At 50.7% G+C, this 17,136-nt stretch overlaps 1 pseudogene; it reads left to right on the top strand.

Moving 5' to 3' along the window:
- Window positions 1–14,770: 14,770 nt before the first annotated feature.
- LOC144173165 (uncharacterized) lies at window positions 14,771–15,783 on the top strand (annotated as a pseudogene).
- The last annotated feature ends 1,353 nt before the right edge of the window (window positions 15,784–17,136 follow it).

The following is a 17,136-nucleotide window of genomic DNA, read 5'->3' as shown; positions in this document are numbered from 1 at the left end:
TGTGGTGAAACCAACGCTCCTCGGCCGAAGATGCGCACATAGTTCCTCCGTCACAAAGGTGCGGTGGCTGCCGCCGTCGAAAACTCCTCTGACATATCTGCAGGAATCGTCACTAACTGCCCAGGCTCGAAAGGTTTGAAGAAGGACAGAGCTCCGCTGTTCATCGACCACTTGTTTGCCCCCCTTGAAAGGACGCGCACACAGTCGCACTTGCATCGGTTCCCCTGCTATCTCGTCGTGCTTGTGAACGGCTTCTGTCGGGATCACACATACTCGAAGCATGACGGCCGGCGCACTTGCCACATGACACTTTCCGACGGCAATTGCGGGCTCGGTGCCCTTTCCATGTGCAGCGGAAACATCTCATGCCCTTTGCCAGAAGTTGCTTCTTTTGCTGCAGAGAAATATCTGCCCTGCAGATTTCGGTCAGGTGTTGCGTCGACTTACAAAAGGCACAGTTCTCGGCCGTCTTGATGGAGTGGTTGTGCAATACGGACGATGTCGCTTTCTGGTCACGGAAATGGCAGCCCTTGCCTTCGATGTGACCTGGTATATGCTGCTGGCCCTTGGTGCTCTTAAAATTGCTCTTCTCTAGGCTTTCTAGCTCCATGCCAAGAAACGTCAACAGGCGATCCAGGTCAGTCTCTTCTTGAGAGGCGTCTGTACTTTGGGTAGATGCTTGAGCGGCAGACGTGCGGTGGTACTGGACGACAATGTCATGGGGTAGAGCCCGCAAAAGAATGTCGCAGAGCATCGACGAAAACGATGACTTCTTTACACCCAGAGTCTCGATGCCTCTTATATTGATGAGCACATAATCGTAGAGCTTGCGAAGCCCCACTGTGTCACTGGATGTCTTGACGGGGTTCAGCAAGCGCAGTCTGGCGAAGTACTCTTGCTCAAGACGCGTCTTGTCACCAAAGCGTTTTGTTAGTATTCCGATAGCATTCTTGTAGCAAGCTTCTGTCGCTGGTAAACCGCTGACAGCTGAGGCAGCCTCTCCCTTCAAAAAGAGTCGAAGATAATTGAATTTCTCGGAGACAGTAAGACCGCTGTCTTGGTTGATCATCTGATCAAACTGCTCCCAGAATTCATTCCACTTGCACAAATCCCCGTAGAAGGGAGCGATGGTGAGCTTCGGAAGGCTTGCTCCTTTTCTCTGTGTAGCGACGACTTGAGGATTCGCATTCTCGGCGGCCGTTGTAATGACTGTCGCAGACTGTGACAAACGAGCGCTCCTGCATTTCAGTTCGGTAAGGATGCATGTCGCGTGGTCTTGATGCTCAATCACGCTGTTGTACTCAGCCTGGAACGCGCCGTCCTCGATATAGCTTTCGAGCTCAGTGTTGATCTTGTTAAGTTCGTCGTTATTCGTTTTGAGCCTTTCGTATAACGACGTCAGTTGGTCTACCGAAGCGCAACTGTCCATCAGAATGGCACTTGCCTCGTTGATGAGCTTGGTATTCTGCGCCCGCCTCGATGCTCGCTTGCACTTGAGTTTCTCCATGTTGCTCGGTCTCCTCGAAGCACTCAGCAGGTCCCGGCCATAGTCCCGGGTTTCGGCACCAAAAAATGTTGAGCCACGAGTGCCGAAAAGCGAAACTCAAGGCGTAAGCAAACTGTTTATTGACTATGCTGCCAGTTTCCGAACCGTTCCCTGCCAGATTCGATGCACGAGCTCACGTCCCTTTTACTACTGCCTCGTCGTCTTCGTGGTCGGAGGAGGCAGCGGGTCGAGGGATTGAACAGGTGCGTTGGCTGTGCAGCAGGTTCTTCCATGACCTTGGATGTGCCGATGCGTCCGTTCAATTCCCCTCACACTTGAGTTTGGCCAAACCAGGCATTTCCCTTACATAAACACTGCCACTATATCAACACTGATTCATAATTTGAAGGTGTAAAGACTGACAATCTGCTGGCATTTGTGAGAATCGCAGCTTGCAGTTGAAGAGACCATGAAAACAAAATACAGCCTTACTTTATTTGAAAGAAGTAGCCTTTGGTAACTCGATAAACTCAATTCCGGCACCGGAGGACGTTGTCCTCCCACACACATGAGGTCGCAGGAAATGTACAAAAACGAACGGTTATCATTGTATTCAATCTGTGTTAGCATTTAAATGGCGGATGAAACACCACTATCACACCGCTGCGTTCGCCGGATATTGTTTCGTGGCAAAAGCTCTGTTCAAAAATTCTGCTGTGGTTGCGCGCGGTTAAACCAAGTTTCTCCAGAGAAAACACAGACTCTGCTGGCCGCAGTCCGTTGTGTAGGCGCGAAAGCGCAGTTGATGATGATGATTAGTGACTCTTCCTTTGAATCCCGGGCGTCGGTTGTCAGCAACCTACCTAAGCTAATGGATTCGCATCCCCCCATCTCCTCCTCCCCCCTCTTTTCAACTCCCATCGCTCCGTCCCCCATTTTTCTCCGCCCCCCCCCCCCCCTTCGGTGTTATAAGTTCTCATCCGTATTACTCCGCCTGCATAGCCATCCCTTCCCTACTTTTCCTCCACCACCATTCCAGCCGCCTCTTCGTCACCTCTATGGCCCTGAAGTTGAGGCTCCCCCTCACTCCAAATCCCAAAGCCTCCGCCGTGGCTGCAACCAGTGGCGCCTTGTGTCGTTTTCTGCTGGTTAATGCCTTTGTCTTTTTTCCTGAACCCCTGATCCGCTCCCGTTCTCTTGGAACGAGCGAGCGATTAGAAGTCTGCTTGACCTTGGCCGAGCTTGACGGTCAGTATGACGCTACAAGGAACGATCCGTTTTCGGGGTTTATACCTGGGGTAACAAAGCTTTCGCTCTACAAGTACGAGGGCACCTGTCGCCATGAATTGGGACAGTTGACGGCGATCGCGGATTTCACTACCTGCCTGTTGGCTCACTTAATGCATTCTTCCGCCCCCTTGCTTAAAGCTGCGGTGTACTGGCGTGGACGACCACCTTTCGCTGCTGCCGAGTTTAGGCGCGTGCTATGCACTGCATCACGCTATCGAACGCTTCAAAGATCCGGGGTCTCGGGGCCGTTCCGCTCTTACTGACACTGACGCCTATGTTGGCTTTTTCCCGCAATTGTCCAGTTACTAAGCAAAGCTTACATTGCTAGGGTTCGGTGTATTTTCCGCGTCTGCGAGCGAAAACTCTCCAGGCTGCACGCGTCTTCGAAGCGCGAACTGTTTTAATGCGCAAAGGAGGAGCAAAATGAATTACTTTTATTGGTATGGAACAAAGTTTGTTTGCTTCCTTAACTGCGCTCTATAGCGCCAGGCGTTGAAAAATACTCCTGGTGTGCGTCTCTCCATGTTTAAAACGGCCTATGATTCTGATGGTGATCACGCAGTTATAAAACACGCCGGGATGTTCATCTTCCTCACGAAAGGGACTCGGGACTGGACTCGAGAGCGACAAAAAAGAGTTTCTTTAATTGAGGCTACTAAACTTACAGAACGAAGTAGTGGTGGTTGTGGCAAATACTTTATTGACCCAGAGTTGAATAGAAAGAGGCGTCGGCTCGGAGCACCGGTACACTGCAGTCCGCTAGTCGGCGGCCAGGAGTTCGGTGGCCCTAGCGGCGAGTTCGGCCAGCTGGATCACACACTCTTGAACTTGTGGGTCGGAACTGAGCTGCGTAGCCTCCCATTGCTGTAGCGTGGTAGGGGGCAGGGACAGAGTAGGATGATGGGAGCAAGGGGGGGGGGGGGGGGGGGGGGGCGGGAGAGGGTTGTCAGGAAAAGCGCCCACTTTGTGGTGGAGGGAAGCGAAAGGCGCACCGCCCTGCGGGCACGTGTGGCAGTGTCGTGGGGGGAAGTGGTGTATTATATGCAGGGTGCGAAAAGGGGTTTGTCTGCGGTCGACGCCACTGAGCAGACTGTCTGCGCTTAAAGGTGGGAGCAGAACCGGGAAAGTGCGTCCGACTAAGGCGATAATACTGCGTAATGTCCCGATAGGTGACAAGACGATCCCGGTCCCACTGTAAAGCAAAAATATTACCCCGCACCTCCCCGAGGGGGATTGTGAGGATGCAGAAATGCGAACGTCGAACGCAACGTCCTCGGGTACCATGCGAGGAAGGCACCGCACAACCTTCGATACGTCGATGGGCACGTTCACCGCCTGTCCCTTGATTCCAAACTGCCCGTTGCCTCGAGTCAGCCGCCTGATGCTCATGAAGGGGAGTCGAGGCACGATGAGCCGCTCTTCGACCGGGTTCAGATCGGGAAGATGCGCCGGCCGAGGAGGATAACGGTAGCCAAAACTCACGCAGCCCTCCTCTTCGCAGCTTTGTTGTTGTCGTTGTTGTTGTTGTTCCTTTGTATATTGGCGCATACCCAATCAGGGGATCGGCCAAACATCAGTCGTTAATTCGAATGAGATTCAAAGAAAATTAGAAAATTAGAATGATTCAAAGAAAATTATAAAAATTTGGAAGCTTTTCTTTTTCTTGTGTTGGAGGAATTGAGTTTGGAATTTGGTTAATATTGAAACAAAAAAAAGGAAATAAGTAAATAAATAATTAAATAAAGAAAAATAACCAGAGGAAGAATAAGAAGGATGGAAAGGAGGAGAATTAAAAAAAAATCAGAAATGGATGCTTTTGGAGGGCTCAGGTGAGGAGCCAGAACAAGATACGAATTAGGTTGTAAATCTTTTGGAATTTTCAATGAAGCGCAGAAGAGCAGAACAAACATCCCGGTGGCAATATCCCGTTTCTGAAGCCCCAAATGATAAAAGAGCCGGCACTGATAATACCAACCCCAGGCGATGAAGCGGCACTTCAAGGAGCTGACGTCTGAGGCTTGAAAATCGCCGACATGACAAAAGGAAATGGTCGACAGACTCTTCTTCATTACAGTAACAGCACATGGCAGTCTGCGCCAGACGAGACCTGTGGAGGTATCTGTTCAACTGGGGCACACGACATCGAAGGCTCGTTACAATCGCCTCCAGGTCGCGTGAGGGGCACCAATTCGGATTCCAGGAGAATTTCAGATGAGAAAAATCTCGCATTGACAATAAGACTGATTCGTGCTACCCTTGTAGCTTCAACAATCTACGGAATCTTACAGCGGCTAATAAAGGCGTTGTCTCAATGACATCGACAACAGGCCCGGAGAGTGCTACCCTTGCCTTTGTCTTCTTCTCCTTCTTCTTCTTCAGAGGTTCCCCTACGGGAAGATGACGATGTTGGTTGAACGCGAAGCTATCTCGTGATGGATTGTTTGGTTGGCCAATCCCTAGGGGCATCATGCCACAATCATCATCAGACGCGCTGCGCACGCCGGCCAAGGGACGCACGACAACCCCCGACTATAATGTATTTCTGCATAAAAATTGGGCCCATCTCCCCGCGAGGGGGACTCGAGTAAATGCGTCGCATAGGGGGTGGGTGTATTGCGTTAACGTTTAGTGTTTTGGGAGTTTGTGGTAGTGAATGCGTTGTATCAGCAGCTTCTTGGCGTAGTTTGAATGAGTCAAGGATATAAGGCGCGTTCGTAGCGTCCCATTCTGTGTCGACTTTGTGGCGCAGTGGGTAGAGCACCATGTACATTGCGTTCCGCCCGCAGGGTCGAGAAATCGAAACCAGGCGCCGGATAGTATTTTTTTTATATAGTGTAGGGGGAGGGGTGCGGACTACGACTACGGACGTCAACGCAGGTGACATCGTGAGTTACTGAAATGCTCTGCATTTAAAAAGGACCAAAACTTCGTCTTCTGGGGGCCTAACTGACTTTGCCACAATCATTAGACCCTTTGAGGACTGAATGTGAGCGGACGGTTGTTTCGTCTACCTGTTCGTCCATTCCGATACTCCCCTCCCCGGACGAACTACTGGAAGTGAGTCTCAGAAACAAAAAAAAATTCCGGGATCGAACTACGGATTGCCGCAACATTACTCAAGGAATGCAATACGCTACCACTAGGCCACTCGGTCAGACAGACATTTTGATAGAAAATGTTTAATAAATTTTAAAGCGTGCAGTACTGCGCACAAAGCGGCGCTTCATTGCAGTAGGTGTCCTAATTTCTGCCCGTGCAAGTGATCGTTACCGCGCTTTGCGTAAGCTAGGGACTGTTGCTCAGATCGATTCTCACTACAGCCTCACCACCATAGTTTTTTTCTCGTAAAGAACAATCAACTCGTCGCCTAGTTACGACGGGTGTTTGCGTGATCAGATGACCCATTTGTTTCAGCACAAATTAACGAAAGCTAAGTATATTCTTAGCGCTCGCTGCATATTTTAAGTGCTTAGGTGCCGCATGTGAAAGTGGTCGTCTGCATGAGTGTCAAAATAGGGAAATAGACCCTGTTGTGGATTTTAATTTGCTTCCAACATGGACAGTATAGATGATGATGATAGAGGCACCGAGAAAAAAGTGACCTGTTAGCACGGACGGGGATTGCGGCGGGCACGTGCATATGTTCCGAACGTTGCGCTTGCATTACCGCGCAGGGCTTAGCGTCACTCTGGACCGGCACCAATAAACCCTGAACCACGGCTTTCCCTTTTTGTATTATTGGCGCCGAAAATCTGGGAACCAAGCCAGCATTGCGGCGAGCCTTCTCGTGAGGAGCTGGGTGAATCTTCAGGTATGACAGGCATGGATCGGACCAAGACCAAGCGCGTGTCATGGCGGGCTATGAACACGAAGATCATCAGCGAGGTGGACCAGCTGCTACGGTCCCAGCAGTTGGACCGTTCCGCCCTTCGTGTTTTTCACGGGCGTCTTCGAGCGAGCAATTCAGCATTGTACGCCATTAATTCGGAGCTTGAAGCCCACTGACCGTCGAACAAGCAGTAGAAGACTACGCTTCGGTCATGGAGTATGACGACGCAGCGACCAACGCACTGGCTTTACTCGAGCATCACATGTGGCTACTGAAGACGCCATCGACGCTCCAGACGACTACTCAATTGGATGACGCCAGCGGAGACCCCCGAGCTGCGACGCCTACTTGACAGCCCATACCACCTAATCGTGAGTTTGGAGCACGTCTCTCAAAACTAGAACTGTTGCGCTTTGACGGAGCGATAACGCGGTGGCAACCTTTTGGGGACATGTTTCGCCGTACACGAGCATCCCCGGCTGTCTAATATGGACCGTTTCTACTAATTGGTTTCGCTTCTTGACGGAGCTGCTGCTGAAGCGATTGCTGGCCTGGAAGCGGCAGATTCGTGCTATCAAAATGCTCTTGATATCTTGAAGGATCGTTTTTGAAAATTCAAAAGTGATCGAACTGAAGCATTTCGAAAATCTGTGGAAGCTCAGGCCTGTTAGTTCAGCCAGCAACGTGGCCGTTCTGAATAAGCTGCATGACAGCGGGCTAATGAACCGGTGAGTACTAGAAAGCTTGAGAATTGTCATTTCTTCTTACATGGCTATGCTGAATGAAGGGCTCTTAAAAGTGATACCTGGCGACATTATTGTCGATTAATTCAAACAGCAGAGCCTTCTGCAAGCACCGCTTCCATGAGCAGCCAGAGTTCTGCCCAGGACGTAGAACATCTGCTGTCTTTCCTGCGAGTGGAAGTTGAGTGCAGGGAAAGAAGCTTCCAGATCAGCAAGCCTCAACGAAGTGAGGAGGCTGACTGAGGGCCCAAGAAGCAGCAGGCTATTTTGACCGCTGCCGTCCTGCACAACAAGGCACAGACTTCGCCTTGCCTGTCTGCTCCGCCAAAGATCATAGAGCGGGAGAATGTCCGAGCGACATCCTTTTTATCCGAGTGACAAGTAAACCCGCGAAGTGGCGGCCCATGCTTCAGATGTACTGCCAAGGGACATCTCGTACGGAGTTGCCGAAAGAAGGCCCAGTGTGGGTCATGTAAGCGACGACATGCCACCACGATGTGCAATCTGTTTCCGCTGGAAAACCATCGAAATCGGCTGCAGACACGCGACATGCAGCGATGCACGTTAACACACGCAAATAGCCCTCCAGGGACTCTCCAGCAACGTGTTACTACAGACGTTCCGGGCGTGGATAACAACGTCGCATTGCTGCTACGTCCGCGGAGTTTTTGATAATGGCATTCCGCGTACTTACACGAGACAAGATGTCACCCCTAAGCTCAAGTTACCTGCCATTGGCCTAACGGATCTGGCCATTAGTGCTTTCGGGCAACCTGGAGGTCCGAAGAATTCTAAAGTCATCAGAGCGACCTTTCACAGTTAACATAACAGCACGTCGGCTGAGATTGAAGCCATCGTCGTGCCTTTCATTTGTGAGCACGTGACTAAAGTACCGAAGGGCAACACTCTTCTGCAACGCCCGGTTGCCGAAGGGAAACCACTAGCTGACGATATTGCTTTCTCAGGCATAGAATTTAAACCAGGAGTTAGCCTTCTCCTTGGTTCGGCCCAGATCTGGAAGTTCGTGTCGAAATCGAGCGAAGTGCAGTGACAATAAAAATTCAGCTTTATTCGCCGTGAATACAAGCCTACGATAAACCTTACAAGTACCGTTATCTCTGAAAGAGAGCAATAGAGGCAAAGGCGGTAGCCTGGTCTGTGTTCTCGCACGGACACGCATGAGAATGAAGACTCCTCTTGTTCGTTTAGGCAGTTTCGGTAGGTAGACACTGTTGGTCTCAAGAACTTTCCCAACTCGTATCCCGATGAAGATGTACTGCGCAAGTTTAAAGATTCAATCCGGTTAGAAAATGGGCGCCATGAATTAAAACTCCGAAGTAAGTCCACACCAGTCTTAGCAGCCACCAACCGATAGAACGCTCTTTCGAGACCATATAGGTTACCTCAACGACTTGCTTCAAACGAAGAAGCGATTGCTGCACCCTACAAGGACGAGAGGCAATACCGGAACGATGGCCGCAAAGAAAAAGTGAGGCATACATTTTGCCCAGACCAGGCCCACTACATGCCGCTCCGTGGGGTCCTCTTAGAGGCGTCAAGAACCACTCGTCTACGTGATGCTTTTGATGCATCATCACGAGAGGTTGCAGTCTCATCCTTCAACAAACACTTTAAAAAGGAACGGAATCTCAGCGCGACACCGAAAGAAGAAAGATTCCCGGTACAATTTGTTCTAGCCACCCCATTTACAGCAGACATAAGCGACTTCCTCACCGTGGAGTCAGCGATAGTCTCGTTGAAAGACGCAATGGTCTTAAGGAGGCCGACAATGCGCGAAGACAGACCCCGGACGTTGCGAAGTGGGTGCGCTTTTCAAGCAGCAAACTGCTCAGGCCACAGCGCTACCGAGTGACAGTAGGCGAAATTCTGGTGACGGTTTGGAAGCCTGATAATCGGCGAAAGGTGAAAGACGGTCACATTACAGGATTAACTTGACTAGCGCCACTGTTGTGACTGTGATTTTGTATCTATGCGAGTGAGCATTTGGTGGGCGCGGAGGGGATATTGCGGATTTTAATTTGCCGCCAACATGGACACTTTAGATGATGATGATGATAAAGACGCCGAGAAAAAAGTGCAACGTTGGCACGGACGGGGATTGCGGCGGGCACGCGCATGTGTTGCGAACGCTGCGCTTATATGACCGTGCGCCGCTTAGCGTCGTTCTGAACTGGCGCCAATAAACCCTGAAGAGCGGCTATCCCTTTTCGTATTAGACCCTACTTTCCTGCATCCTCATCATCACCAGCTTATCTACGCCCACTGCAGGGCAAAGGCCTCTCTCGTTTATAATAAAGTTTCTCTCTCTCTCTCTCTCTCTCTCTCTCTCTCTCTCTCTCTCTCTCTCTCTCTCTCTCTCTCTCTCTCTCTCTCTCTCTCTCTCTCTTTCGTTAATCTCCAAATATCCTGGTCCTGTGCTAACTGCGACAAATTTATCCCCGAAAACTTCTTGATCCCATCTGCCCATCTAAGTTTCTGCTGCCCCCTGCCACGCTTGCCTTCTCTAGGGATCCACTCTGTTTCCCTTCATGACCAACGGTTTCCTGCATAGGCGAAACCAAATTCGGTGTTGCTTAGCAAGCTAGCGTTGCTAGACGATCGGTATTGGGAAATGCAGCCGGGTCTTGCAGAAGAGGCAGTATTATCATAGGTTTGGTGCACGAGGCGATTATATACCCAGTGTTAAAGCTAACTTCAAGACGCTCGGATGTTGCGCGCATTTTTAGTTGTTTTAGTTGTAATAGTGATTGTTTTAATTTGCAGTTGTCGTCAGCAACTAATCCGTTTTTATCGTCTGTTAAACATATACATATTCATTACGCTTAACGATTAGGGTTTGCTATTTTCCAAAGTATTTGTCTTATTGCTGACGTGTTTGAAATCTTTCATTGGCCGTTGTTACCACAGGCGAATCCTGTGCAACACTGCGTATTAACATAACCTGACCGAGAAGCGTTTGTCCATCGCGCTTTGCCACTCCTCGCCATTACTCGCCGCTTGATTTAGCCTAAGTGCGTTCCCTATAATTAACATCGATATTTGCTCCCATGGGGCCATGTAAAAGGCCCACTGACTCTAATGACTTGTGTTTTGGAAATATAAAACTGTCCACAGAAATATTCGCGCAATGGCAATGACGACGTCATTACAGGGGACTAATGACGCAGCGACAAGATTAAATGTTGCGTTTCTGCTTTCCTTTACTCTTTACAGATCGGCGGGGACGAACATTTAGCGGTGCGAACGAGAATCGACCTGCTGGTTTTGAGAAGTTCTATGAAGCTTAGCCTTGCGATTAAGGAAGGCCAGGCAGCTTCGCTGTCGACGTCAGTGAAGCTGTGCAAGTATTTGCTTTCGCATGAACGTCCCCAGTCACAGCGGCTAGTCCCGGGCGAGGCAAGCGACCGACGGGCCTCACTCGCAGACGCACAAACAGGAAGCTGCTCACGTGGTTTTTTCGTGGTTTTCGTGATGCTGCGTCGAGCACCGTAGTTGCAACATCGCTGCCTGCAGTACCCAGCGATGGCTCGGGAATGCGCACCGATGCTGTGTGTATAACAGCTGCGCTGCTATATTAAGGGTGCTGGCTGCTCGCAACAGCTCAAATATCATTGCCCGCAGTTTAGCCCGCTGCTGATCGCGCACGTAAAAATACGAAAGTGCAACAGGCGCCCTTTGATGTGCGCTGCCAAGGTATGGGACGGTACTGACGCAGTCGAAGCGGCCGCCGGCTTTTCGGTGTGTCTCCACGTAATGGCCTATTTCAGTGGTAAAAAAGAATAGGGCACTAAGCTGACGAGCACGCAGATTGCAATAAACGACGTATACAGGTAACATTTAATCCTTCTATCTGTATCGTCGTCTGAGCTTCCTTTTGTTCTTTAGTACAGTCATGAACCAACTAGGAGAACAGTAAGTTTTTTTTAAGGCTATTTCAGCTCACGGAGTCCCAATCGGCGGAAAACATAGCGTGACAAAATTTCCTTAAAAAATAAAACGTTGACTGAACACCAGAGAGCATAAATGTTTCTCATGACTCGGCCATGCTTAAGGACGGAAAATATGTAGGCACCCAGCTTTCCCGACTACTAGCAGAGGTGGAACACTTCATACCTCTTAACGCTGATCGGCACGAAAGAAAAGCTTCACGCATTTTAGCCCTAGCCAAACCTTAAGCACATTACCCATGGTATTAATGTTCGGGGAATTGCAACCTGCGGCGCAGCCCTTCGCCGGCGTTTTCATTGGATTGGGACAGCTGAAAAATTTTGAGTACGAAGTGAAGCTTAAGCCCGGCGCCGTCGTTGTTGTTGTGCCAGCCACAAGGGTTCCAGCCGCCATTAAAAAAAAGTAAAGGCCGAACTTCAACGCATGGAGGAGCAAAACGTCATGACCAACGTAACCGAACCAACTGAATGGTAGCCGTAGTTAAAGGTGATAAAGTACGAATTCGTCTCGACCCAACGGAGCTTGGAGAGGTTAGCTGCGTGAGCACTACCCTATGCCAGTACTAGAAGAGGTCGCGCAACTACTGTCTGAAGCGAAATATTTTTATCTCTTGGACTAAGCAGCCGGGTTCTAGCAAATAAAACTCTCTGACAGCAGCTCTAAATTGTGCACCATGAGCACGCCCTACGGGTGCGATCGGTTTCTCTTTCTCCGCATGCCTTTTGGAATTGTTTGTGCCCCGGAAATTTTTCAAGCATCCATGCACCGCCTCTTGGGGGGCCTGCCTGGAGTAATGGACGACATATTGGTCTGGAGCAAAAGGAAGCAAGAGCGTGACAGCAACCTGACGGCGGTGCTTACACGCTGCTGCGAGCACAATCTCCGCCTGAACTCGCCGAAATGTCTTTTTGCAGGCGCAAGTTCGGTATTTTGGACACGTTTTCACCACGCAAAGACTGAGCCTGGACCCCGATCGCGTCGAAGCCATTTTGGACATGCCAGTGCGAAGTAACAGTAAGGAATTGAAAGCCTTCCTTGGAACAATGAATTACGTGCAGCGCGGCAGCGCTTCATTCTGCGAATGTCTGTGCTCACCGCACCACTTTGATCTCTTCTAAGTGCCTGGGTCTGAACGAAAAAAGAGCAAAGCAGCTTAAATGAGCTGCGCCAAGCCTTAATAACAGCGCCAGTGCAGGCTTACTTAGATCCGAAAAGGCCAGTTACACTATCGGTTTGCGCCAGTCACATGGGCGTTGGCGCCGTTCTGATACAAGAAGGCAGCCCTATCACTTTTAAATGCAGAGCATTTCTTGACCTCGCCTCTTCCTGCGTCGGACGGCGTCCACAGCTCCGCGTCCGCAGCAGGTGCGCCTCTCCTCCTTCCCTCCTCTCTCTCAACAGCAGCTGGCGCGCGCATGCGTCGTAGTCAACCCGTTCGCTCCGTCGCGGTCTCGGCGTAACAGGTGCGTGATAGCAGCGCGGTGGGGCGTGGAAGGGCGCGTGCTGCTTGCGCATGCGCGCTCTCCCCCCCGTACTGCTCTCCCTCTACTGAAGCGCGAGTGGTCGCTCGTGCTTCAGTCACTGCGTTGCTCCTTCCTTCCTTGGTTGACGCTCGCCCCACCCTAACGCGACTTTACTCTCCTCTCTCTACCCCAAAACAACACCAACACAACTACGACCCAACTACCCACCCTAACGCGACTTTACGCGGCGTTAACGACCCCCAATGCTCTGCATTTACTCGTGTTCCCCTCGCGGGAAGGCGCGGGAATTTTTTCGTCTAGATCGCTCAGCGATACTCCGACGCGGTACGCACAGATTGAAAAGAAAGCGCTAGCGATTGTGCAGGGCTGCGAAAAATTTCACGATTATATTTTCGGCCAGTCATAGTTTACGGTGTAAACCGACCATCACCCGTTGGTGCCAATTTTCCGCAAGCCACTTCCCCAGTGCCCACTCCGGCTGCAACGTATGCGACTGTCATTGCAGCGATACCCCATCAAATTGCAGCACAAGCCAGGAAAATAGCTTTTTTTGGTTGAGGCGCTCTCTCGTTTCCCAAGCAAGGCCTTATTGACGGAAGAAACCGAACGTTTCAATGTTAACGCATATTGCCCTCGTTCCAGCTTCCGAGCGTCGCCTAGAGGAGGTCCGTGCAGCAAACGCCAACGATCCTGCTCTGTCGACCGTCCGATCCTACGCCTAGACTGACTGGCCGGAAAACAAAGCGGACGTCCCAGCAAGTGCCAGACCATATTGGGCTTATTGAGAAGAGATGCGTACACAAGGTGGCGTCGTCTTTCGCAGCAACAAGATAACCGTACCAAGCGCTAAGAGAGCTGAAATCTTTCTTCTTTTTATCTGGCCCACTCAGGGGGGGAAAAGATGAAAATTCGGGCAAGGGGTGTCATTTTTTGACCAACGCCGCCTGTATTTACATTGCCTGACGCGTCGCGCGCTTTTCAATGGGAAGGGTAGGGACGCTTAGTTCAGGCACTGATCCGCTATGTGGCGCGTGCCGGCGGACATCTCGCCTTATGTCACTGCTCGCGAGTCGCGAACGCTGTACCCACTTCTACGACGTGTGTCTGTCAGCTTGCCTGTTGGGCTTGAAGAGCCGTTTCGCTTACATCTTAGCCGCGACGGGGCGCTAGTTCTGTGGCGCACTGGGGATCTCGTTCAACGTGTCGCTCGCTTCATACTTGCTGCATTTTTCCAAAGATAAAGACGGAGGACTGATTGTCGGGTAGACATATAGCTAACATTAAACGATATTTTCGAGTGGGGCAGCCATTATTTTACTGATATTTCTCTTTCTGGAGTATTTAGAGAAGAAAAAATTGCCTGCACGTTTTTTGTTCAGGTGCTCACTTCTACGATTACTTTCCAATAATATCACGTGCTTGCAAACTTCAGAAAATTATAGGAAACAAAAGGATAAGCAGCTGGGATCCCGCCACGCTGTCCGGGCGCGTCTACAGTACAGCCCTCAATTTTAGGAGTGCGTACCGATGCGGAGTGCGAACAGTGGGGTCAAAACAATACCTAAATGCGGAGGGGATAGAGGTGGGATGCCCCACTCAGAAAATTTCAGGGCCTGTGATCCGAGTAGATAAGTGCGCAAAGCCGGCATCAGCCTGCGGCAGCGCAAGGGATTTTGCTTCGTGACAAAGGAAGTTTTATCAGTGACAGACCAAGACAGACAGGCCTGGTGAAAAACAAGAAGGCGTAGGAGCGCCGCCTCGGGAACGCTAAACAAACTTTCCACTATTTTGCATAGTTTCCGAGAAGTGGCGCTGGCTGGCGGACACGAAAGCACGCTGGAAGGCTACGGAGCGGGGAAGGGTGGGAGAGAGCAACAGGAGAGTGGCTGTTTGGCCATTTTTCGCTCACGCGTTAGGCAATGTTTATACAGGCGGCGTTGTTTTGACCATCCATGTCGATCGAGATTGACCAGGTAGCAGCATCATGCAAGGTTTGCCAGGCCCACCAAAAGCAAAACACGAAAATCCCTCTACTGTCTCATGATGTCCCCACTTTGATAGGGGAAATAGTTGGCATGGGTTGGCATGGACTTATTCCATCACGGTGGTAAAGAGTCTGCCATCATTGTGGGTTTCTACTCCTTTAATTTTGAAATACATGAGTTTCGATACACAACAGCACGTCACTTGAAGCAGTAGTTCGCGAAAGTTTTCTCTGTCCATGGCTTGCCAGTGAAGCTCTGTAGGGTCAACGGGCCCCCTTTTAGTAGCCACGAGTTGCGTGAGTTTCTGTGTGAACTAGGAGTCACCCACATGACGTCAAGCCCTTATCACCCTCGCGCAAACGGCATGGCAGAAAAGACAATTCAAGATGCGAAAACGCTGCTGAAGAAGTGTTCCTATAACAGCCCAGACTTCTAGTTAGCTCTGCTTGAGTTGCGCAGTGCTCCACGTGATGCTATTTTGAAGTCACCTGTGCAGGGGCTGATGGTTCTAAAGACGAGCACGCTGCTACCGGTTCCCTCCTTCCATCTGAAGCCGTCACCATTGCCAAGCAGGAAGGTGCACTCCCGTCTGCAGGAGATTCGCCACAAGCAGAGGGTCTACTGCAATCGAGGAGCTCGGGACCTGCGCCCCCTCTGACCCGGTCAGAGGGCCTCGGTGTACGGCACGCACACACGGGCGTGGTCCCCGGTCGTGCTGGGATCAGCGGGAGCTCCCCGCTCCGTACTGGTGGAAACGGAAGACGGCCGAGAAATGCGACGCACACGGGAACATATCCGGGAGGTTCCAGAGCTGCCATGCCCCGACGCTACCACAGCACGTTACTCAGACTTGCCAGGCTCCGGTCACGTTCCAGAGCAGCCACTACCACGGAGAAGCACTCGAGAACGTCGCGAGCCTCGTCGGTACCCCTTGCCAGAGCGACCTTAATTGCGCAAAGGAAATGAAGATGTAACCGAGTTGACACTGCCGCGATAATGCGCCCAAGCTGTCTCTCCTGCGTGATCGTAACGTCACTCGCCGAGCCTACGTAAACCCGCTGTTCTAGCCAATAAAGCGTTGTTCGACCCCTGCCGTCTGCTCGTTCACAAGTCGTTACGAATACAAACTAAACCAACCGCATCTAGGTTAAAACAAGACACATCAAATCACAAAAATCGGAAATACTGCATGGAGTACTTTCAGCACACTGGGAAAACATTTCCCGTGCTTCGCCTCTAGACGAGTGAAAACGCGCAATACGCAATTATAAGATAAGATAATTATCTTGGAAGAACGCGTAGTTAACACCAAAATATTAAACGTTAACCGCACATTACTGCTGATATTCTCTCCATCCCCTGCGAACGCGGAAAAAACCCCATTGCATGCACGATAAAACGATGGAGAGGGCTGGGGAAGAGCGTGAGAGGGAAAGAGAAAACAGCGAGTTACGAGGAAGAGGCGGCAGAAGATCGCTGTCTTTCGATGACATTTGCAGCGACGCAAACATATACGTGGCCAGTTTTACCTAAAAGCAGTATGCCTCTACCCGCCAACCGTTTTAACCCCGAGGGACGAAACGCCAACGCCTAAGAGGCCGAGCACATGCGTAAGGATAACCGCGCATACAACATTGAGCTCATAATCCGTTTAAGGAAACCGCAAAACAAGCATCGAAACAGCATTATGGATGATAAGGCGCCTGTGAAAAATGGGACCCCCCAACCATGTGTTCCTGGTAAAGATAAAGTTTGCAGAATATCTTTGAAGGTAGGAAGGACTAGTGCAACTAAAAAGAGCAGTTCTCGCACAAGACGCCGAGCGTATGCGTCAGCCTAGGCAGGGCCCAGCATTTGCCGCCAGAGAATCCGAGCGCAGTGCCAGTGGATAATGCAGTAGAGTACCGCCACTGAGGCACGCAAGTAAGCAACGGCAGTCATTTTGTCGTTCATCAGTGCAGCGAGATTGCCGCATCTACGGCCTCGCCCTTACTCCGACCTGGTCGTTTGTTAAAAACACTACCAAAGATGCAGCAAAACGACATCTTTGGACACTTCTGCGGCTGAAATGCTGTTACACTCGTTATCTTTGATTCGCATTGGGAACAACGTCAGTCGCGAGCAACTGCAGAGCAGGCAGTACAAGCTAAGCCTACCAGAGTTGACCGACTAAAACGCATAAACAACAAAGTGGCGGCGCCCATGAACGGTCGCAGTGTTAACAAATTTCGAGTAATGCAAACTGAGCAATGATAACGGCAGCGGCACGGAACAATAGGAGAAAAGGGTGCCGATACTCTGTACCCTTATCTAGTGACACTAGCCGAGCGCAAGCGGAACGCCCAGAGAG

This window comes from Haemaphysalis longicornis, unplaced genomic scaffold (genome assembly GCF_048455015.1).
Source record: "Haemaphysalis longicornis isolate Haplotype H1 unplaced genomic scaffold, Haemaphysalis longicornis Haplotype H1 scaffold_3, whole genome shotgun sequence".
Taxonomy (NCBI): Eukaryota; Metazoa; Arthropoda; class Arachnida; order Ixodida; family Ixodidae; genus Haemaphysalis; species Haemaphysalis longicornis.
The sequence above is the reverse complement of the archived record's forward strand: the minus strand, read 5'-3'. Positions and strand labels throughout refer to the sequence as shown.